Here is a 22,641-nt window from a genome sequence, read left to right as displayed (position 1 = left end):
GGACAATAAACCAGCTCTATAGTTTGCAGACTTTTCTAAAACTTTCACAAGCTACAAAACAATTGCTTTATTCTTTAAACCTTAGAGATGAAATAGAACTTTAAGTGTATAACGACTCAATATTTATCAGGCCTGAGATTTTACATCCATACATCTTTGCAAGTAATTAACAAGACTTTCATCTAGGTCCCCAGAAAAGATCATTAATTTCTGTTTGTTTACATAAGAAGCAATTATTGCCAAACCTCCCCTAGTGAACAGCATTACCTTATTTCAAGCAAAAACAATGCTGTTGCTGTATTAACATCCTATTCTGGAAGAAAAGGGAGCTGACTCAGTGCATGCAGTTGAGCCCTCAGAGCTGTCTTCCAGGAGCAAAACAGGTTATGTGAGATTATGACCTTGGTGAGCTGTGCTAATGACTGTGATTTAGAATTCCAGGCTTTTGTCTCAGGTAGAGAATTAGATGAGACAAAATGCTTTTCAAACAACCCAAATTACACTAAGCAGAGTACAGATACAATTTTAAAAATGTGCAATGAGTAACTGGGGGATCTCCAGCTAAAGTGTGCTCAGTTTTTCCCAAGCTGGTATTTGTGGGAGCTCACTGCACTGAACTCACAAAATGCATGTTTGCAGGAGGACCCTTGAATATCTGTGCTGTGGTGGTGCTGGCTGCAGGAGCACAGTGCTCACAGCCCATGGCCCACTAACTTAACTGGCTGGCAAGTGGATTTTGTGAGTGATCTGTACTGTGTGAGGATAAATTAATGTTCATTGTCTTCCTGCCAAAGGTAACAGCTATTTAGATTGGGGCTAGAATTTCTTGGTGTGGGCAGTTTCCAGAAGGGTCCAGCATCATTATTCAGGAGCAAATGCTGCTTGTGCTCAAACTGGACCAGCATTCAGAATAAAAGACTTCTTTGAATTGTGGTGTCTTCCTGTGAATGTGGCACAGTTTTGGTCTCCTATGTGAAACGTTTAATAGATATCCCTTAAAAAACATTCACAGCACGTACAAAGCATTTTTGGTTTCCAGTTTTTACACATTAGCATATATTCGACTTTCATTGCTTGGAAATATTCATGTCTTTGAAATATCAGGGTAGTGAAGAGGTACAGAATGCTGTGTCTTGAGGAACACACATCTGTTCCATTAGCTGAGAAATGAACATTTTGCAGGATGCAGATCATGGTCTGTGCGTTGTTAAGCAAGCGTTGTTGTAGTCTTCCTCATGCATAAACTGTCTCCCTTAATCTTAATCCTTCTAATCCTTAGACCTTTCCTGTGTCAGGTGAGGATGAATGTTCCATGTGCTCCCAGCTATCACTGGCCTAGTTTCCCTAAACCCAGACCACCCTACATCTGAACCCAGTGTTGTATCACTTTAATCAGCACAGCGATCACACTCTCTTCACTTACTTATGCCTTCATAGATTTACTTCAGAATAATGCCAAGGTGTAGGAGGATTATAAAATCATACTTTCATTATTACACCTTCAGCTCTGAAATCTTGAATGAGACTTTCCTCTTAAATCCTTCTGCCTTTATCCCAGGCATATTCTCTTTTTATTTTCTATGTATTTTCTGATTGTATTTGTTATGCAAGTACTCAGTTCTATATGTTTCTAATACTAATATCCTTTTAGCATGTTTTCATGGTATAGAATGGAATGTTAGTGCATATAAGTATATTAGTATTTAATTTATAGTGTTTTTTAAATCTATGATCTCTTTCTCTAGTATTGCAGTGGGATGGCCTTAAAATATATTGAATTTTGCAAGTGCTATTATTGAATTACTGAATTTGGCAATTACTTTATTTAACACACAATTATTTTCTCAGGAATAAAAAGCTATCTTCTAGGGAAGTTCTGTTTCAGAGTCTGTTATTTTTGATATCAGATCTTGAATCACTAAGGAATTGCTATGAAGCAAAGGAGCATGTTCATCAGCCAAAACTTAAATGAGCCTCATTTTATCATTACTGAGTAGTGTGAGAGATTTGGAGAGTGAGGATTCTCTTAAGCAGGAGGTTGTGTGGACTGTCTGGTTCAATCAGTAAGGAACACTGTAAATGTAAAATTGAGCAGATCTGACATTCAGCTCAGCATTTCCCAGAAGAACCCATGGATGTGCAAGCCCCTGAATTAGCCCTGGTTTTACACATGTATAAATGTCATAAGTGAGGCTTTAAGGAAATAGTTCACTTTTTTCCTCCACTCTGCTTGGCACATGTCTGCTACTCCACTCCTGTGTAGCTGCAGTGTCTCCAAAGTGCTCTGCAGAAGGGTGGTGGGCAAATGGCACTAAACAGAGCAAGCCCAAAGCATTGCCTTGCAGGGGCCAAGCAGGAGACAGCCTGGCACTGATCAGCTCAGCCTGCCAAATCAGACACCCCTGCTACAGCCCTGATGTTTTGAAGAATTCCCTGTTAAGCTTACTGGAACTGGGATGCCTTTGGCATCCTTTCCATATCTCTGCCAGAAGAAAGATGTTCCCTCCTTTATAAAACACACTGGAAGCCATTCTTTTGGAGTTTGACAATTTTATGGAAGCATTGCTGTACTGCACTACAAAGGAAATCCAAGTGCGTTCAATGAACTTAAGTTTTGCCAACTAAATTTCACGTGACTGATTTGCTATCCCAAATGAAATCAGATGCAACTACTAGGATGCAAGCAGCTCCAAGTTCAAAATCAGTTTTCTGTATGAATCATAATGCAGTCTGAATAGTCATTCCCTGAGTGTACTGACTAACAGCACCTTTGGAGTCTGTGAGTCACAAAACATTAACACTTGGTTTTTACACAACCTGGAACTTATTGCAATATCTTTCTTTTTAAAGTGTATACTCTAGTTTTGGCTTTTACACACCCCAGCTGCGAGGGGAAGTTCCACCATTAATGTGGTTTGTACAGAAGGCAGGATAAATGGAGGGTGTTCTCCCAACACGTACATTTGGGCACCCATCTAAGCCATGGCATTTCTCAAGCTGCCAAAGATATGATTGTTTACCTCAGTTTTCACAAATAACCCCAAACATCCCACCTGCACAAGAACCTGAATTTAAGCTTCTGTTTTGGAAACCTTTGGCCACATTTGTTTTCTGGTCGAAGCTTTAAAATGGTTTTGTTTTATGAAAACATTGTACAGTACTTGGCTAAACAAAGCCCATTGAATAAAAACAAACTATTGGAAGCCTTTGCAGCCTTCACCTGGTAGACCAAGAAAGCACTCTTGGATTGTTTTCACCACTCACTGTCAGGTTACAGAGTTTATAATGTGCCATCTCTCTCTGTAGCAGTACTTGTTTACCATGTTTATTTATTCAAAATTGCAGAAGAAAGCAGATCTGCACACAGAGTAATCCAGACAAACCTGGTGAGTCTTACTAGGGTGGTCTAAGAAGCAAAAGGGCTCTGTGCCAGTGCTGCTTGAATGCAGAAACACTCTTAAACCTGTGCTGCAGCAAGGTGTGAGGGGTGGTGGTGGACTGGGCTGCAGCATGTCCAGTGCACCCATGCCCACGGAGCAACACCTGGGCACACAGCAAGATGTGGGGCAGCCCAGCCTGGGCAGCTGCTGGGGTACAGTGAGGAAGGCTCAGAGGACTTAGGCCTGGGATTGGATGTTTTTATGGTCTATTTGGTGATTAAGTTGTATTGTGAGATTCTCAGGATACCTCTGTCTTTGGAGCCCACAGGGATGAATGTTTTTCTGGTTTGAGACACCATTTGATGATTTGATTGCTCCTGGCTGCCTTTGACATCTCAGTTCCACTGTAACGTTTCACTGGCCTAGAAAACGACAGGCAGCTTTTGAGCAAGAAAGTTCAGGAGCAGAAATACATTCTATTTTTAATCCTTCCCCTGATTTTCCGTGGGTGACACAGTTTCTCATGGCATGGCAGTTCCAGGGTGCAGCAGTGTTGCCGAGTGTGCCTTGCAGCTTGTTTTACAGATTTAACCCCTTTACATGCTTTCCCCTAATTAGAAATTTCAGGTTTGTGGGGTTATCCTACTATTAATACCTGAATGACATTCTGATTTATCACAGTGGATTGGCAGCAGAGCTATGGGATGAGAAAATACAAGCCAGGAATTTAAAGAAGTACTTTAAACATTGACAAAGCTGAGCCTGTGTCAAGTGGTGATAAATTTTCCTCTACACCCTTGATCAACTTATTATTAATGTCATCAATCTCTCTGTGAAAAGTGGCTCTGGGCATGCCCGTATGACCAAGTGTTCTACTAAATAATTTATCATTGAGGCATGTTGCCAGAGTTTGCTACTTTCCGATTTAACCTTGGCAACTTACTCATTTGTTTCTTTATTTGGAAACAAAAAGCTTCACAGATAAAAATGAGTCAAATGTACTGATATGTGCATGAGGATGATTTAGCATTGAAACATCATGTTGCTTGGTCTAGAAATGTTTTCCCATCTTTTAAAGCAACACCCCAAAATTAACAGCTGTGAGAATGATCACTTCAGGAGCACAAGCTGTTTCTGCTGCCAGAACCTGCATCCCAGGTTCAGTAGTAGGTCAGCCCTCTCATGCTTAAAAGGGCATTCAAAATGCCACACTAACAGGACATCTTTAGATACAAATTATTACAGCAGTGTGAGTGTTTAAATAAAAATGACCTCGGATATGAACCCCTTTGTTGAACAGATTATTGTTTGTAACTAAAGCAAAACAAGTTCTAAGCAAACTGTTTAAAAATGTTATCTTTAGCTACAATTAATGTAATTTAACTAACACTGTATTAACTTGTACCATTCAATTATTTAATGAGTCATGAAGACAGTTTTGTAATTTTAGAGTCATTCATTTTTCATATGTTCGAAGGCATGCACTGAAATATATTCCATTGAGACTATGAGCTTTGTCCCACTCAATCCCTTCTTTAATGGTTTCTGTTATTTCACAGAAGTCAGTTTGATTTTAGTTTACACCATATGTACTGTCCTGTACTCCTTAATTTTGTGTCCCTCCAAGGATTTTTAGTTTAAAGATCCCGTGTGTTATATCTGTGACACTGTTGGGTTTTCCCACTCCAGCTTCTTCCCAAGAATCAGTGGCAGCAGCCTGTTCATGAAAGATTAACGCCAACCTTCCACACATATTTACCCATTCATACACTCTCCTCTTCCAGTGTGGCTCGTGGTTTTGTTTTTATTAATTCCTCCTGGATATTAGCTAGAATTGGCCAAATATAACATTGGCTTGCTGTTACTTGACTGTACTTCCAAATCAGTATTTTCATAAGATCACTTGCAATCTTCCCTGCTATTTACCACTTGCTATTCATTCTCTGTTGTTGAACAAAACATATGGCAGTGTTTTTTTTTTCCCTTGACTGCACGCCTGAAACTTTAAAAAAGGGAAAATGAGAATAGTTAATGAGCTTCTCCTTCTGAAAATCCAAACGAACCAAGCCAAACAAGAATTTGAGAATATATGAATGTGGTTAGGAACAGCCATGCATGTTTTCCTAGACACTCCTTCCCTGCCTGAATGCTCTGTGGTGATACAACTACTTCTTTCCTGTCTTAAATTGTGCTGTTGTGCCTTTTTACTGAAAGTATAAATAAGTGACTATTTCAATTTCCTATCAACTTATCTAGGAAAGGCCACTGTCCCCCACAGTCACTAGTGTAGTGCCTTGTGGAGGTTAAATTTCCGATTATAAACATATGCTATTCCCTTATTTTATTGCTGACTTTTATGGATACTATCTATCCCCACATTCTTTGGTTTCCCCATGGGATACTCAGCCTAGACTCGTGCAAGAAAAGTGCCAAAGTAACACATGACACCAGTATCTTCCAAAGCCCTGCTCTGTGAAATCTACACTTAAGCAAAAGGTGTGATAGTATCTCTGATATCATGAAAAACTTTATTTCTGCTGTATGTAAACATTAGGAGTTTATGCAGAACCTTGTGAAAATACTGCATACATATAGGAATCTTTAAATCAACATGTTGTTGTTTATGTATATGTGTATAATTTCCTAAGCCTTATGTGTCTGTAAAGTTGAAGTTGCTTATCACTGTAGACTGCAGTTAATGTTTCTCTTTTGCTAAGCTGAATTAGGAGCCATCAACTCCTCATTTACCCTGAGGACTATTAGGGATACAGCCAATAGCTTTTTCCATTTAGAAAAAATATAGCCAGTAATACAGTCAGTGTTTGGTTTTCAAATGACTGAAAAGTTCAGGCAAACTTAAATTGATGCACCCTGTAATAAAGGTGAGGCTGAAGTAGAAAGTTTACAACAAATCTGTGTTTGAAGTTAAAGTTCCTTTGAAATCTCCTTCTGATAAAACCTGATAGTATTCAGATCTAGCAGTTTAATAAGGATAACATTTAATTTCAAGTTACAGATTCCAAGCATTTGTCAAAGTGAGGCTTTTGCCAAGGTGCTTTATGGCTCAGTTGCTGGTGATAACCCAGAAACAAATAAGAGCAGAGGGTTCAATAAGCGATCTGATGCTGAGCAGATGAGCTCTGTGCTGTTCAGTGCTTTATCTCCCATATTCCTTTACATCAAATCACTTTTGTAGTTTTATCCTGAACCTTCCTTGCCTTGAAAGAAATGTGAAATATGGTGTAACACAAGTCTAAGATTTTTCCCTGTGCTAATGTTCGCAACGTATTTATTAACTTTGTCTCTATCAACATTAATAAATCTTTTGGCAGACAATGCCTGAATTCCCTTCTGTTGCACAAATGTCTGCATTTTCCATCTTTGAAAACTGAATTTCTTCTCCTTGCATGTCTGCTTATCCTTTTTCCCTTTTTTCCCAGTGAGTATGCAAGTGTTTGTAGTATGTCTCCTATCCATAATTCAGGTAGCATCCCTTTTGCTCAAGCAGCTCATGACCTTTATAGCTCAGATGACTCCTGTGGATAATCTTTGCCTGCTTTTCAGAACAGTCAGCAGCCATCTCACGTTCCAGTTCTAAACACTTGGAAGTGTTTTTTCCAGTAACAGAGGTGACTGACTTAGTTGGTCTTTGGATTAGAAGTATATATCCTGTTAATCTGCTTTTAGCAAGAGTGGCATTCTCTGCCACTCGAGTAACTCTGCAGATGCCTGGAGATGCAAATTGCCTCTGAAATGTGATGTCTGCGAGGGGAAGGACGAACGGCTGCAGGTGGGACACAGCCATGGGTGGTGGCAGCTGCAGTTTATAAATGGCTCAAAGATCCTCAGGAATTGTTAAAGAGGAGCCCAGCCTTGAGCAGCACTGACCAGAACCTTTCCAGGTGACCCAGCTCAGGTCGGGGTGGATGTGAAGGGAGCGATCTGTGCGGGCAGAAAGCCCCTGGAGGCAGAACCCCGGCAGCAGCTGCACCCGGCAAAGCCCGAACCGCCCTCAGCGGCCCTGGCTCCTTCAGCGACCCGCGGCTCTGGGGCACGCTGATCCGCTGCCGCGGTCATTCGCTATGAGCGGGAGACTCGGCAAAAACGCACACCGCCCGGCCGCCGGCGCGGTTCCGGGGCCGCGGATCGCGTGGGCAATGCCGTGGGTGCCGGGCCGGGGCCATCGGGGCTCCGTGGACGAGGCACCGGGCCGGGGCCGGGTCCCGCCCAGCGCGGAGGCGCCGGGGCCGCTCCGCGGGCGCGCAGGCGCGGCGGGGCCGGGCCGCGGAAGGACGCGCTGCTGACGCGGCCCCGCCCCCTGGCGGTGATTGGCCCCGGCGCCGGCCCCGCCCCCCCGGCGGCCGTGCCCTGTAGTAACCCCGTTCCGCGAGAGCCCGGCCCCGCGCGCCACCCGGCGCGGGCCAACCAGGAGGCACCGTGGCGCATACGGAATGAGCGCGCGCGGCGGCGGGCGGCCCGGCCGCGGGTGAGCGCGGGCGCGCACTCGGGCGGAGCGCGGAGCGGGCGGTGCCGCCGCGGCGTCCCCGGGCCGGGGCCGGTGAGTGCGGGGCCGCGGGCCGGGGCGGGCTGCGGGGCCCCGCGGCGCCGGGCGCGAGCCCGCCCGCCCTCGCGGTGCTGCGGGGCCCCGCCGGGCCTCCCGCCGCCTCTCCGGGGGCGAGTGCGGGCCATCCGGGCCGCGGGCGTGCTGGAGCGGTCCGGCGGGGCTGCCGCGGGCTCGGCCGCCGGCGGGCCCAGCGAGAGAATTAGTCGGTAACAGGCGCGTTTTTTCCATCTGCTGTGCTTTGTGTTTGCGGTCCCGTGTCCGAGCGGGTGGCAGGAGCGCGGCGTGAGGCAGGTGCCCGGTGCCGTGTGTCCCCCCCCGGCTGTGTGCCCAGTGCCGTATGCCGTGTGACCTTCCCCCCTCGGGCCGTGTGCCGTGTGTCCCCCCCCCCCCCGGTGCCGTGTGTCCCTGCCGTGTGTCCCCCCCCTCGGGCCGTGTGCCATGCGTCCCCGGTGCCGTGTGTCCCCCCCCCCCCCCCGGTGCCGTGTGTCCCCCCCCCCCCCCGGTGCCGTGTGTCCCCCCCCCCCCCGGTGCCGTGTGTCCCCTCCCCCCCGGTGCCGTGTGTCCCCCTCCCCCCCGGTGCCGTGTCCCCCCGCGGCTCCGGGACCGGCCGCGGCCCCGCGGTCTGGGCGTGCGGCTCGCTGCGGGTGAGCGCGGATGATGCGAACCAGCAGGGCCGGCAGTCCAGTCTCCTTTCAGGATTGCCGATCTGTGTTCCAGGCAGGTTTTAGTGCTAAGGTGCGTTCCCTTCCAGGACTCGCCCAGGTAGGATAGCACAGGAACACCTTTCACTCGCAGGGGGACGAGCAAGCCTCAAAATACTACTAGAGATAGTTCCATAAATAGCATGAAGTTCAGTGTTTGGGACTCGTACTGAATCCCTGGGAAATGAAAAAACAGTAACCTCCACAAAAATTAGGGCAGCAATAGAATAAAAATATTGGTAAGGTAGTTTATGACCGCTACACCTTTTTATTAATCCTAATAAACAAGCCCCCTCCCCGCCCATTTAGTACAGCAGCCAGCATTTAATCTTTTATAACAAGTACTGTGTTTTGTTTAGGAGTATCAGATTCTATGGTTTAGCACTTCTTTTGGCCTGTGAAATGGGTTTGATAACATCCGATGTGAAGTTCTTGTATTTGATGGCCTCAGTTTTTAAGTGTTGTTATCAGTACAGAATTAATCAAAAAGAGTCATACCGATGATAAAAGATTTTGGTTACTTTTAAAAGTCTGTTTAGTGTAAGGGCAGTCATTTTTGCTCGAAATACAAAACTTTGAGTTCACATAAAAATTTTTCAGGTTTTTTTTTTTTTTTCTTGTTATGGTTCTAAGAATTATGTAAAGAAAAAAGCATAAAATGAAACCAAAAGCCTTAATGTGGTTTTTGGCTGGTTTCATTCTGCTCTTGATACAGTCTTTCTCTAGAGTGGATTGCCATCACTGTGCAAAAGTTCACTGTGGCTTATGACTTTTATTTCCTGGGGCTAAAATCAGAAGCATGAAATAATAAATGTGTTATCAGGTCTTAGCTGTATCCCAAGAGGAAGGTAATCATCCGGATGCATTCATAAGACACCATATTCACTACCATCTGCAGCACTTCTCATGTTATTTGTTCTGTATGCTTTGAAAAGTTAAGGAGAGACATTTTTAAACTTGCTAATTCCTCCTTGACCTGTAGATTTATGCCTCAGGAATGGCTGAAACTAAGCATTGTGACTTGCAGAGCTAATTTTCTCTGTAGTTGTACAGCATATTTGTTATTGTTGGTCCCTAGAAATGGGAGGTAGGTTCATGTTTAACATTTGTATGTTCAATGTTGATGGCTGGCTTGAGTCAGTCTGATGGAGCTGCTGATCTTTGAAACTCATCATGAAGTCAGCCTGTGGTATGGATCTGGTCCCTCTAGGCTGGTCAGGAAAGCAGGCTGCTTGCTCATGGATACAGAATTCTGGGAGGGGTGCAGATTTAGTGGCTTAATTCTACAGCAGTCTGTTTGACCTGCAATGAGCTGGCACTGAATGTTTGTGCTATCTTCAAGCGTCCTATTCCACTCAAGGAAGGGTGAAGGTAATAAATTTTAGCTTCAGTTTTATTCTTCATATTTCACAGAACTGGGATGTTTTGGGAGGGCTTTGGCTTACAGCTGTAGACAAGAGGTGTTTCACAAGTGTTTATGGGTGGTTCCCATCTCCCTGCTCCATCTCTCTTGCTTGGAGGATCTGGAGTATGTAAGAACACTAAGCTGGGCTGACTATGCTGGTGTAACTTCTCATTTATGACACTTCCAAAACCATAATGCCAGTAAGAAATAACTTCTCAAATTTCAAGACGTGGTTTAACCAGAAACCTCAGAAAATCAGAATGGTATTTATTGGAAATCTGCTAATCTCTGAAGAACTATAGGAATTGTCTTCATGTTTGCCTTAAAGTATGGTGTGCTTTTGCTGAACTGGTGAGCATTTAAGCCATTGATTTCCCCAGCCCCCATTCAGTGCTGATTGTAGGGCTTTTATTCTTCCTTTCTGTAGACTAGTGAATGGTTTGAGCCGTTGAGTCATACTAAAGACCCAATTTTTTCAATGGATTGTCAAGACTTCTGGAACAAACATTGCAAATGGCTCAGGACAAAATTCAAAAGAACTATGGATAAAGCATTCTTGTTGAAGGAAATCCAGCTATGGAATAAATTTCCAGAAAATAGCAGGAAGAACTGAGTCCTGAATTGTTTAGCAGTCTACATTTTCTTTTAAAATTCTTGTTCCAGTGGAAGAGTAACTAAATCTGTCCTGACAGCCAACTACTACTTACTGCCATGGTGGCAAATCCAAAAAATAATGCAGTCTGATGCTGCAGCATTACTGGACCTTAAAAACTAGGTTCAGGTGACCTGAATTGAACTGAAGCCCCTTTTCTCAGTCAATGGAGAATTCTAGGTGGTTCTGAAAACCAATTCCGAGAATTTACATAAGACACTGAGTGGGGAGCTGCCTGAAAGCCAGCTAATAAGAAATAGGAGGCAGAAGGATTTATGTGGAATTTAGGCCATCTGAATATGGCCCTAAGAGGCGACTTAGTACTACTAAGTAAGGTGTATTAACACTAAGAAGACTTGGCTTCAATTTCTATCCGTTTCATCTGCTGCCGATTACTAAGCAAATTTACCATTTAAGCAGCTCCTGAAGGGTGGGGGCTTCCTGGCTGTCTCCCTGTCAGGAGTGACCCCCTGCACCAGCACAGCCTGTTCTGGGGGCAGCTCAGCAGAGAAGGCTCTGCGGTCATGGTGGCCAGAGAGCTGAGCAGGGCACAGCCTGTGCTCTGTATTAACAGGAGCACAGCCAGTGGGTCAAGTGAGGCAATTTTCCCATTCCGTTTGGCACTCCTTAGACCAGATCCAGAATATGGCATCCAGTTGTGCTCCCCTCCCTGGGACAAAGGAAATGTTGATAAACTGGAGTGAGTTCAGTGGAGACAGCTGCCAAGACTGGCTTGAGTTGTGAGCTTTTGCTTTGTGAGGAGAGGTAGAGGAACTGTGCCTGTTGTTGAGCCTGGAGAAGAAAAAGCTTGGGGGACCCTTCCAGCACCTGTGTGAAGGTTTCCAAGAGAGTGAAGCTGAGTTCTTCACACTGCATGGTGGGAGGAGAAGAGACAGCAGGTGTGAGATGAAGCCACAGAGGTCTGTGTTTGTAAGGCATTTTTCACCCTGAGGTGTTTCAAGTGGTGAGACTGGGAGCCCAGAGAGAGTCATGCAGGCTCCTGTGGTAGTTTTCAAAATGCGGCTGGATAAAGACCTGAGAAAGCAAGTGTGATTTCACAGCTGACTGCTTTGAGCTTGAGGTTGAGCCATAGTCCCCCTGATGTCCTTTACCATCTGAATTATCCCGTGGCTCTAAGTAGTTTCTGCCAATAGAGCAGTTGCAGTTGAAGATCGTGAGCCAGCTTATTTAGGGCTGTATGTGGTCTGGCAGTGCAGGCTTACACATCAGACTTGGAGCAGTATAGCAAGCACTCAAGCCAGTCCTAGGCACCTCTCAAATAGCAAGATTTTATTTGTTTAATTATGCAATTAGAGTTGGAAGAACCTGCTCTTCATCCTGGGTGCCTGGTCTACCTCAGGGCTTGCCATGTAGTAAAGCCTGAAGGGCTCTCAAAAGATTCAGCACTTGGCTGCAGATACAGTTTGAGATCTAATGATTTTGAGTATGCTGAAGGAGATCATGGACAAGGCCATATCCTAAACACACCTCCTGAATGGCTGTTCCGAGATATGGGGTGGGGCGGTGCAACTCTGAAAGAAACTCAAATGTTACACCTTCTGAATCAGGGAAAAGTTGTTCACAATTCAAAACTTGCAACAGTTTTTTACTAATCCTTGGGAAGGATCCTCACCCACGTGCCCTCTCATTCTTTTAGTGAGCCTGCAGCTCGTGGGAAGTCAAGGTGCTGACTTAAGGTGTCTGTAATCCCGGGGGAGGAGGAGGTGGCAATTTGTCACCACCTGTGCATTAGGAAGTCATCTTTCCCTCAGTGCTCGTGAGGCTTGTTAATTACAAAAATGTGCTAGTTAATTACAATATCTGAAATGGGACAAGCTGGCTTCTCAGTCCAATGAGTTTCCTGAAAAGCAGGGAAGATAAAATTGTTGAAGTTACTGGTTTATGGATTTTCACTGTTGATGGTGAAAACAGTAAGAACAAACTGCACACCTTCTCCCATTGCAGTATAAAACTGGCAATCTCATGCTTTGGTTTATAGAGCTGTATAAATACCCTTACCTTGAATGCTTGTGTCTATTAGATGAAGCCAGTATGAGACCTGGAAAGGGAAAATAGATAATGAAGCTTAGGAGTGGTTTGCTGAAGCAGGAGAATGGCACTAGTACAGTACTGGCAGGTTCAGTTCCCCATCTATTTGCTGTGTTACATTCCTGTCTGTAGAACATTTTCTCCTGAGATTACTTCATGAAAATACTGTGAACTGAAAACTCTGCACAAACACTTTGTCTTTAGAGGCAAGACTTCTGCCTTTGCCTTACAGCTCTCCAGGACAGGGTGTGGAACCTGCCTCATTTTGTTCAGGTTGGCTGCTCAGACATGTGAGAAATCTTGGGCATCTGCAGGAAAGTTTTGCATGGGCACTGTGCTTGAGCAATTAGTACAGTGTCATACATCAATGTGCATGGTGACATAAAGTCTAGTGGACCAACCAAAGTTTTAAGACAGTATGAGAAGGTAGTCTGTGAAACAGTGGAGTGTGGTCTGCAGTGGTTTCACCAAACCATGATTAAAATCAATGTTTATGAGCTCATTCTGTGAGAACCTGTGAAAAACTGGAAATGGAGTGTCTGCGGTTAACTTTTAGAATTTAGATGAGTTGGTAATTTGCCTTTGGTAAAGAGGTATCTATAGCTGGTTTTAAGTGTGTGGGTATGTAGAAAGGCAGAAGGGAACAGAAGAAGAACGAGGTAATGGCTTGCAGGAGGATTTAAGTGGTTATGTAGAGAAACATCTGCTTTTTTGTGTCTGTGGATTCTGTCAGGATTTTTGGTTTTGAGTGCTGAAAAGACATAAAGGCAGCAGGCACACAGGGGTGACAGCTGTCCCAGGAGGGCTCAGGAGGGAATCTTGGTGATCTGTGTGGTTAACTGGGTTTGGTCTGTTCCAGCAGTGAGTCCACAAATGACTTGTAAAGCCCTGGTAACAGAACTTTCCAAGCATTTACAGCTGCATTTTAATTGTCCTTATGAAGTATTGCTGCACTGTTATTGTTCTAGAGAAACAGTGAATAAATACTTTCCCTAATGGTTAATCTTGAGATGCATAGAAAACATTTTCAAATTCTGCAGTGCTGAAAACTGTGTCATTTTTATTTTTTCACCTGTCTTGAGGGGGAAGATGTTTGTGGAGATTCTTACCTGCTTTTCTTACGATCTGCACAAAAGGCTTAACCTGGTAACATCCAGTACTTTCAAGAGCAAGGTACAAATCCCCTTCCCAGCAGGTGTAGCAGGGCTGTGCTCACGTGTGAATGTCCAGGTCACCAAGCCAAGGCTGTTAGCAGGTGTTAGAAGGTGGGGTGAGGGTTTTTGATCAGGAAAGTTAGGTGAAACAGACATTCAAAAATTTTTAATCTGTAATTTACTAATAATCAGTTATAGTTAAGAAAAAGTCTTCTGCCCAAATCCTGTGTTGCACAGTCACAAATGAAGCTGTGGCCAGGTCCAGCTTGTGAAAGGACTGATTTGGTTTTTTTGTGCCTCTGTAAATGTATATGCATCTAAGATAACAGATTCTAATAGTACTGAGATTGAAACTGTATATATTTTAATAACATCATTAGCTTAATATTTCATGATTATTTGGGGGATTTTTTTTGTTTTTTGAAGCAAGATATATTTCCCTTTTGAAATGTTAGTAGCTCATGAAATGGTAGGTATTTATATTCTTCTTCTAGAAATATTTAATAGTCTATTCTGGACTTCCAGCTTGTCAAATTGTATTAATCTAATGCTGACATCTGTCTAAGACAGATGAAATGGTTTTGCCTGAGAACATACACAAAATTACTACAAATGCTGTTGATACTGTAGCACCTTTCTTTTTAAAAAAGGTCCATGCTCTTGAAACTTAGCAGTGAAAGTTCTACCCAGCCACATACCTCAATTTTGGTCATGTTTACATAATCAGAGTCTAAGGGTGTGTTTGATTTCCCTGAAGAGAAAAACAGGATCCACTTCTACCCAAACCTCCCTCTACCTACGCAATATTTGTGTACTGGTTCTGAACTACTGACTTGAGTGATCTCCTGGGAGGATGTAGTGACTTCCTCACCTTCATCCCATTCAGAACATATCTGGGCACTGGGTATTGTCCTCTGATTGTCATCACCTGTGTTTGTAAAGTTGTTTGGTTTTTTTTAAGGGTGATACATAAGTACTTGGAGCTGAGAGCCACACTTGTGTAATGCTTCTCAGAGAATAAAATGGCTTCTAATTTAATGAGACCTCGTTCTGTGTTTGCTTCGAGTTATGCAATTGTTGAGCATGTTCATGACTGATCCTGCCTGCTTTGCTTACAAAAGAAGAGTGATAAAAAGAGAGAAAAGGATACTTGTTCCAGTATGATGGAGAGAGGCTGTCCTGATACTCTGTTACTTCTAAAGCTAGAAAATAGAATGATGACTCAAGTGAACAGGGTACACTTCTTTATGCCACGTTGAAATAAATTATAGTGCTGGATTTTGAACAAAAGGGTAATTTCCCCCCCCTCCCCCTCCAAGCAGTATAGATCTAAAACCTAGATCAAGTAGCTCTTTGGGAAAACACTGAATTTGAAATATTGTCTTTTTCTTTAGCTGTTTCTTTCTTTTGTAATACCATATTCCCCACTGTCCCTAGAACTTTAGAGCAGCCAAGAGAAATAAAAACAAAACAAAGCAGTTTGCAGAGAAACAGCCTACTTGTCTTTCTGTAGCTCAGCCTTTTGTGTAACTGCACATCAGTCACCCCACAACTTGTTGAGTGGAAAGTGTGTTGTCTGTCCATAAATACATGGAGCTGTGAGGCCAAAGCATTAACTGCCAAAATCTTCTCTGGTAGTCTTCCCCAGATTTCATCAAGTGCTTGATTGATCAATGGTTTTACCATGGTTTCCAGGCTTTCCAGTTCATTTTGGCAATTTGGTGTTTTGGTGTTGTGCTTGTATCCATAGGAAATATTTGTTGAAGTCCCATTTCTACTGATTGTGTATGCAGCATTTCTGGTGTCTTATACATTGGTTTTGTTTAGTTGGAGTTTTCTGAAATCTGGAGTTAAATATTTAAGTGAAGTAATTTTTTAGTAATTATGTTCTGAAAAATATTAGGAGGAAGGCAGTTTCTGGCCATTGCAGGACAATACCCCGAATCATAAGCAAAGTATTTCTTTTAAACCAGCTTTAGAGTAAAGCTTAATCATCTGTAAATGTGGGTGTTTAGGATGTGGGGTTTCACAGACACCACTGTAAGCAATCTAAGAAACAGATGACTGTTTTTGAGAATAAGTTTGTAACCCAAGGCAGAAGTGAAAATTTTCACCAAAAGTGAAAATTACATATTCCCAGAACTTAGAGCAAATTTCATTTCTTCTTTGGATTTGTGCTCAGGAAAAGCTGCACAGGTTATTTTCTGCATTTATATCACTGCTGGAATGAAGCACTGCTTTTGAGATGTCTTGCTTAGTCCTTACAGAGGAGTTCAGTCTAGGGACTCTGAAACTCTCAGTGAATCTTGTACGAGTGTTGGCTTGAGGCAGAACTTGCTGGGGCTGTGAGTTTTATAAATTGCATTCCTGTTGTTTTTCTGCAGTGTGGCTGGAGGGGGATCTCTTTGTTGTACCAAGAGTGAATGATGGATAACAGTCTGAACCCTGCATGTGGGTTGGGAGCAATAGTCTTTCCTTAATAAGGTAGTGATCCTTTCTGAAGGACTTGTGACTTCCATTATTTTTCTTGCGAGAAATTTGTCTAAAGACTTGGAATTTTCACACTTTTTCTTATGAAGTCTGTATCTTCATTTTGTTCTCTCAGATTTGTTTTGTTACCTGAGTATTCATCATCTTCTCATTCTTCAGGAGCTTCTGGTGTAAAGTTATCAGGTCCCTCAAGATTTGAACTGAACTGTGCAGTTGTTTTGATGTTAATCAGTAGCTGTAGGCAGGCACTTATGATTAAGCAATTGCCTTGTAAAACCTGTAGAGACTTGCAGGCTTGGTTAATCTTCTGTTCCAAGGGAAGGGGAACACAATCCCAAGATGAAAGGGCTGTCTGGACAGGAGCCACCGGGAGTGAAGGCAGCAGGGCTGAGCAGTGACTGGGGAAAGGTGATTCTGGCAGGGGGGGTCACTGACCACCGCTCAGAACAGACCCCTGACTCCAGTGCAGAGAAGAGCTGTGCGTGCAGGCTAATCAATTAGCAGGAGTAGTGAGAGAGAGCTGTGAATAGGGGTTTGAGTACTAGTTAGTGAAAAAGCCCAGGAACACGGATGCCCGTGGTAAAATGTGTAACTAGTGTGAAGTTTTACTGACTTTGTGGGGTTACACCTAGATCCCTACTTCGTGCAAATGAGAATAAGGAAATAAAATATCTCATCTTGATGTGTGAATTGGCACTGCACACCAGGTAATGAGCCAACATCAGGGTAAACACTTACACCTAACAAAATCCCATCAAATAGAGAACAATTGTTAAAATTGGCTTACCAGATTTTGGACCTGTCCACCTGGTATTTCTTGAAAAACGAATATAGGATAATGGGTACTAATTTTTACTGTGGCACTACATGAACTCAAATTAATCTAAAAGTAAATAAGAACAATTTTCTGCATGCATAGCTTCTGCTGGAGAAAAAAATACTGAAGCACCTTTACAGTTAAAAGTGTGTGGGATTGTTTTGTTAGGGGTGTTTTATTTTTTTTTTGTTCTGATCTAGTGAATACATGACTAGGATGCAGTACAAACCACATTGAATGTATGGCAGCAGACCATCTATTTTTATTCTAAGAAATAAACAAGCCAGAACTGCTCATGCATTTCAGATTTTCCAGACGTTGGAGAGCTGATCTTGGGCATGAAGCACATGTAGCCATTCTGGTGAGTCCCTGGGATTGGATGGGAAGCAGAGTCAGCCTCCCAGTGGAAGTGTTTAGGGCAATTGACTTAAAGGAGTGGAAGGTGACTGTAGGAATTGGGAGTGATGAAATGGCAATAAGTCGGCTCTTATTCCACTTCTTCAGCAGGCAGAGGTTACTGGTGAGGCTTCTGGCTCTTTTATGCAGACTTTTTTCATATGTGCCCTGGTGTTGATGTTCTTGTTTAAGCACTCATCTGTGTTTAATTCGTATCTCTGGTTTAAAAATCTAGCGGTGTGCTGGGGAAATCGGTGGTTTCATTCCTCTCTAACAGTGAATTGGCAGATACCAAAGTTCTTCTGAGGCCATCTCCAGTGGCAAGGTGCTTTACCCATTAGTTTCTTTTTTTTTCCCTCTGTCACAAACATGAAAACATTTTTGTTTGGCACTAAATGCATTTCTTAAATGCTCTGGTAACTGCTTATGAAAAGGAAGGGAAGCAGTGAATTGACAGTATCTGGTAAAGTGTCTGAAACAAGTTAAGACACTTGTTTGCCAAGAAGTCATGTATGTAGTGGGAGGGGAAGGAGATGAAAGAGCAGCGCTGGATTGTGTTCTGGCATTGCTGTTACTTTGTTACACGATTTTAAATAAGTGTTTTAGCACACTGCCTTCTTTTTGGGAAGTGCTTCGGCTTTGCTGGTAAAGTTGTTGCTTAGAGCTGTGTTTTATTGCTCTTATTAATAGAAGATGTATTTGTCAATCTATTAGATATATAAACTGTCGTGGTTGAGTTTTTGAAAAAATCTCTTATTTAAGGAAAATAAGTTTTAAAATATTTTGGATAGAAAAAATCTAAGATGCAGAATTGTAATGAGGTTTGCATTTTTAGTTGATTTTATTGGAAGGCTGTTTGTGTTGTGGGTGAAGGTAGCTTTAGGAGTGTTTAAGTATTGTTTCTGGAGCTCATTAGTATTGAACTCATTTTGATTTAATTTTATTTTTCACCTGGAACAATGGTTCAAACTTAAGTTTGTAGCCTGTGCAGTCAGACTGTGCATTGGAGTCCTGTAGTTTTTTTGTGGAGGAAATGGATCTGTTTGGGTGCTTTGTGATGTCACTTTTCAGTTTCTCATTAATGTCACTCTTTGTTTCCTTAGGAAGCAGAGGAGAGAAGTTTGAACCTGGGCCCTATTTCAGACAGCAGGGCTTTGGTGTACCTAGGAGGTTGATGTCAAGTATAATACCCACTTACCATTATCTTTTTAGAAAAACTGGATATATTAGGGATCTATTTTAGAGAAAGCACAGTTCTCTGCCCTCAAGAAATGTCAGCTTTTACATAGTTTAGTTCTGTGCTAAACAGAACATTTGTCTCCCTATTGTCTTCCTACCCTAGGTGTGATTTTTTTTTTTTTTTTTTTTTTCCCACTTGATGTAAATGAACCTACTAAGAGGAAAAGGAATCTTTTCTAGATAATAAAACTTTTTCCTTTGTATCAAAATTTAGTTAATACCGTAGAGGGTGTCTCTAGGGTAAAAGGACTTATTTAGTTCATGTAATTCCAACTTTTGTAGTATTCTTGGTGTTTTAACAAGGACATAATAATTTATTTATCCTAATAACATGCCTTCTGGCTGCCTCCTAAGGAAATAGGAGTATCATTTTACAAACATAGCATTGACATGTGAAGGACAATAATTAAACCCCTTTGTTTTTATAGGATGTGTATTAGCCTATACCCAAAGTTAAAGGCATTTAAGCTTGTAGCACTTGAAACCCCCAAGGCTGAGCTCCTAAAAAAGTAAGTGGTGAGATCATTAGTAGGGGAGCAGCAGGTTAATCCCGGTGCCAGCTCTGCCCTGATGCCGCGGTGTGCTGTGACACCCCGGTCACAAGGCGCTGTGCTGAGCCTGCTGCTGCCCCACGGGCTGTCACTGCAGCTCCACTGCCGCCTCCTTCCCTCTCCTCACTGCCTCCTGCCGATTCATGCTTACTCAGGCTGAGATAGCAGAAGAATAACATCTTTTGTGCTGCTAATTTTCTGTTGATTTAGGTGGTTGCAGTGATTCAAATGAGTGCCAAAGTTGATAGGAAGGAAAATCCCCCATTCCGCCCTGAGAAGGAGAGAGTTTAAACTGGAACAACAAGCTAATCTGACTCATTCCTAGCCACACAGGCACTCTTGTGCTGGTACAATGGAGAACAAGAGTGGAATTACCTTTTGGAGATGAACAGTCTGCTTTTATTAGCAGCCTAGCATTAAATCTGCTTGAGCCAAACTGAAATCACATCCTCAGGCTGTGCAGTCCATGAGCAACCTTTGCTGCCCCAGCGGTCTGTTCAACTCCTGCCTCCAAAACTGTTTTTTTCTGGGTCGTGATGCCTCTTCCTGAAGTCTGTGTGTGCCCCCCTGTGCTTTTCAGAAACACATTCCTGCAGGGAAGTGCCTGAGCTTCCCTTGGGACTGGAGTTGAGTTGTAGGTTTGTTATGCTGAAGTGTTGAATGGGTGGAGTTGTGGAGGGGGGAGTGGGAGTCCTGTGTTGGCTCTGGCCATCTGTCAGTGTTGTGTTCCCTGGCAGAGCAAGGGGAAGCATTTAAAGAGCCTTAGGATTCACCCAGGCTTGTGGTAGAGGTGGGTCACAGCTGGAGGCTATAGATGATCTGAATAAGGTAGCTCAGGATTACTCCAGTGTCCTTTCACAGAGTGTTTATTCTCTCAATGTCCTGAAGTACTGCCTCCTTTTGAGAGCAGAGACAGAATAAATAGCAATATTGGTCTCCCACTATCCCTCTTTCTGTGTAATACCACAGCAGTTCACAGAACGTGGAGCAGCAGGGAGGGCAAAGTCCTGGTTGTCTCCTGTTCAGGACTGGGAGTGAGACATAAGGACTGGAGTTGATGTGGGAACTAGTTTAATTCTTGTGTGCTTGCTTGAAAGAGTTTCAGAAGAACCTCTGTCTGAGTGTGCACCTGTGTTACAGATGTTTCTGTAGCAGAGGCTGTTCAGTAGCTGTGACAAGCCCTGTGTGCTCATGTGGAGCTGTTGAGGAAGGTCCTGCTGGGTTTGTCCCCTTTGTCCCCAGTGGATGCTGGTTCCTGGGGGTTGGTGTGCTGAGCATGGCTTTTCCTCCCTGCTGGAAGCAGATGTCCTTTGGGACAGAGCCTGGACCCAGAGGCACTGCTGTTTGTGACAGGGTTCAGGTCTACCTGCAGAAGGGTTTTGTGGATGTTTGAGAGGCTTGTGGTAGGTCTCCCTTGTGCTAGAAGTGATGCTGAGACCCGGGCAGCAGCCTGGAAGAGTGTGCCCACTCTTCTGTTGCTTCCAGTTTGGGAGGATGTGCCGAGCACCAGCTCTTCTCCAGGGACCCAAAGCATCCATTTCCAGCATTCAGTAGGGCTTGCTGGGATTCCTATCCTCTCTGGTTCAAGAAATATATAAAAGCACTTGTGCTGTACCTGTGAAGAGCATGTTCTCAGATATAACTGTCCCTTAAACCCATATTGCAGAAGAGACCTTCCACTTAGATAGGCACATGTTTAGGATTCTCCTCTGCACTGTCCATTGCCTCAGCCCTCCTTGCTTCACAGGCCAGGGAGTTTGCCTGTGGAGCATAGCTGATGCATCTGTGTACATTTGGCTTGCTTTTTTATTTTTATATAGACAACTACATGAGTATTTATAAATCAGTAATAAAGATTTCTTTCTTTTTGGTCTCTTATTTTTGTCGAAGAAAGGTTCACTTGCTGAGTGCTAGCAAATACTGACAGCTCCTGAGTGAATTCCAGGTGTAGTAAAAACCTGCCTCTTTAGGATTTTTAATGTTATTTTTAAGTCCAGATGTAAACTAATAGAGGCTATTTTCTGGTACAGTTAGAAGTCTGTATTATGGGCTTTGTTATATTGTCTTGAGAACTCCTATTGTTATATTCTATAATGAAGAGATTGGGTAGTACATGAATTTACTCAGTTATTTTTGTCTGTTAAATTCTAACCTTTTTATCATTTCAGTGAATGTTAATAAATCAGGGTTTGTGGTTTTGGTTCTTTTTTGTGAGATTCACTAATAAGAAAAATTTGATGTGCAGTTCTACAACTGTAAATTTTTGACCAAAATGTATTTTTGGAATAGTATTTTGGAATCTGTGGTTTGGAGTTTGGGTTAGTACGTGTGAAGTCATGGAAGTCAAAAAATGGGGCAGTGAGCTCCCTGGATGTTCACCTCAAGCAGCAAATAGTTAATCCACTGAAACTGGAAAATATTATCTTTAAGAACTGAATAGCTGTGTAAATAGAAATGTTTGCAGAAAGATAATTGGTACAAAGTGTTTACATTTGCCTATTTTAAAAGTGATTTGCCAGCACGGGTTTTTAATATTTCTTTCCACAAAGGACAATAAATAAAACTTTGATGTATAGTACAGCAAAATCAATAAATACAGTTATTACTATTTTATTAAGTCTTTTTGTAAAGTGTTCAAGAATATTTTATTACTCAGGTTGAAATGCATTTTCTGTGTGGGTGGAGACACAAAGATAGGTCTCTTTTTTTTCTACCTCAAAGGGTAGAAGCTCTGTCCACTGAAAGCCACTGTGGAGTTAGAATTTAGGAGACCATGAGCTCCTGAGTTCACCCAGAGCTGTTGCAGGCACCTTGATGGTGTTCAAGGGGCTCAGGTGTGAGCAGTGGCTGTGCTGTGTGTGCATCTGGCTTTGTGTTAGCTTGAAGCACAGGGCCTGGGCTCTCTGAGGTGATACAGGGCAGTATCAGATGAGGAAAAAGGCTTTATTTATTACAAAATGCAAGTGAAAAAAATGGAGGATGTGTTTTATAATTGCCATATTTAATGGGAATTTTCCATTTTTAGATTTCATGCAGTTGCCTGTGACAGCTCCTGTTGAGTAAACTGAGACTGGAACATCTTATATCAGCTCTTGTACCTGTACCTGCCACGATGAGAAGTTGCATAAGGTTCTTTTTTTCTTGTTAATTCATTCTTTTATTGTAATGTAATTGTTGTAAGCAGGTCAATTAGTAAACACATTCCTTTAAGGATTTTATTTCTTTCTCATCTAACAAAAGTTT

General features: G+C 42.9%; 1 protein-coding gene across 4 annotated transcripts in view; it reads left to right on the top strand.

Annotated features, from left to right (window-relative positions):
- Positions 1 to 7,777: 7,777 nt before the first annotated feature.
- Positions 7,778 to 22,641, top strand: part of ACSL3 (acyl-CoA synthetase long chain family member 3) — a 50,431-nt gene continuing 35,567 nt past the window's right edge. Inside the window, exons 1-2 of one of the 4 annotated variants that reach the window (XR_013775528.1) lie at positions 7,778 to 7,938; positions 22,424 to 22,527. The gene's annotated coding sequence lies outside the window, so the exon portion shown is untranslated. The remainder of the gene's footprint in view (positions 7,939 to 22,423; positions 22,528 to 22,641) is intronic. The other 3 variants (XM_079315660.1, XM_079315658.1, XM_079315659.1) reach the window with 3 other exon arrangements.

The sequence above is a fragment of the Erithacus rubecula genome (assembly GCF_903797595.1).
Source record: "Erithacus rubecula genome assembly, chromosome: 11".
NCBI classification, from domain to species: domain Eukaryota; kingdom Metazoa; phylum Chordata; class Aves; order Passeriformes; family Muscicapidae; genus Erithacus; species Erithacus rubecula.
This window is presented reverse-complemented; position numbering and strand designations above follow the sequence as displayed.